At 33.8% G+C, this 1,909-nt stretch overlaps 1 pseudogene; it reads right to left on the bottom strand.

The window, feature by feature from the left end:
• Positions 1 to 625: 625 nt before the first annotated feature.
• On the bottom strand, positions 626 to 1,153 carry LOC112621789 (annotated as a pseudogene).
• Between the last annotated feature and the right edge of the window lie 756 nt (positions 1,154 to 1,909).

Below are 1,909 nucleotides of genomic sequence, written 5' to 3' on the forward strand. Positions count from 1 at the left end.
TATAACTGTAAAGACAATTATTCCATACTTAAAACCAATTCAAAATAAAATAAATCCTCAGTACTTCTTATTCCCTGGAGTAGTAATTTTAATTGATTCCATTGATTCATTGTTTTCTCCTGTGGGCCTTTATTTATTTGGGAAATACTGTTAGTCTACGTTTCCATTGAGTCTCTTTCCCTAACAAGAAAATGTCGGTCTTAAGAATCAGGAAAGCTTTTATTTTCACTATCACATATGAAGAATGAACTAAACACCTAACTTGGAAAGTAAAAGTTAAATGAGGGATTCAGGACATTTCCCAAGAGGTCATATGATCCATTTAAAAGTTGGTATGATGTGTCTAAAATAACAAATTAATTCTTTTACTTATAATAAAGGTACAGATGTGCTGATTAGTCATGCTGACATGTACATATGAAATATGCCCAAACCAAATGAAAAGAAAACAAAATATATCCTATGGCAATCTTGAAAAGTCAGGGAGTTCAATAAATGTTAAGAGTATTCTTTCACAATGAGAGCATTAAACACTTGGTAGTTAACATAATTTAACATGCAAAAAATGAGAAAATATACAGGATGAGGGATGAGGAGTACACATAGGGATTTTTTGTGATTTTCTTCATTCTGATTGTATACATTTCTTGTCTTCAGGAGGGAAGATTTTGAGTTCAAAAGTAACTAAATTATTTAAGAAGGGAATTCACATCTTTCTGTTCTAAATGGTATTCTTGCGCTATTTTCTCAGCAGTCCATGTTTCTTGATAAAGTGTATGATTATTGAGAAATGTCAATGCTTCTATAATGGAAATTTTGCCTTTGGGAATGCTCTTAATGTTTATTATGTCAAAATGATGGCTTTTGGGCAATCTGAATTCCTTTGGCTCTTGACGTTTTTCAGCAGCTTTTACCTGCACGGAAGACACAGCATCTTTGCAATCAACATACATATGTTTTAGAAATGAGAACATCTGTCATCTTTACGAGCAATCTCTCCCTTAATTTCTGGATAGAGACTAATCTGCTCTTGCAGGAGGCTGTTGGTAGAGGGGTGACTGGGAGGGGAAGAGGGCTTCATCTTGCTGATTTCCCGTTCCGCTGGGTTCTCTAGGTTGAAATTCCTGATCCCGCGAGTCACCCCAGCCGCCATCTCAACACGATGCCCTCAGATTCACGCCACATGAGGGAACACTGGTGCAGGAAACCTCCAGCGAAGCTGAGAATTCTTAAAATATTTTATGAAATTAACTGGTCTTTTAATATTGTGCCATCATTTGTAAGAATTACATTCAATACCTTAATTTAAGCCACTCTAAAAATAGCAAAGCTGAAAAAAACGATTAATCCTTGGAACATACCATCTTGTGTATTCTAAGATTAACCATTCACCCATTATTTAATTTTTGGGAAACAACTAATTTGAAATAATGGGATTTTCTCTCTCAACATCTCAGGTTTTGAATATCTTTTGGGGAAAAGAGAAATTTCATTCTCAGACTCTTTCTACTGTTACAATAAAAATCTTTTGTTAACTATATTCACTCAGTTAAGAAAGAGAAAATAAAATGGTCTGCTTGTTATATCATTATCTCCAGAGTAAATTATGTGGGTGCCAAGAAACGCTCTAAATTCATTGAAACTGAGAAGGATTCGATTGCAACACACAAACAACTTTTCATGATTGCTGCTTATTTTCAAGCACATCCTTGTATATAATTAGTTCCTCTTCCTTAAAACAGGTCTTGTTTTGTGCTTCATAATTTCATGTCTAAGATGAGAATATAATTTTCTGAAGTTGATTTACACAGCATATCAAGGGAGTAGTAACATTATTTATTTTATTGTATGAGAAAGACTTATTAGGTGAGAAAATTCTACGTCTATTTTTTCTTTGAATCTGCTTTGA

Source organism: Theropithecus gelada, chromosome 3 (assembly GCF_003255815.1).
Source record: "Theropithecus gelada isolate Dixy chromosome 3, Tgel_1.0, whole genome shotgun sequence".
Taxonomy (NCBI): Eukaryota; Metazoa; Chordata; class Mammalia; order Primates; family Cercopithecidae; genus Theropithecus; species Theropithecus gelada.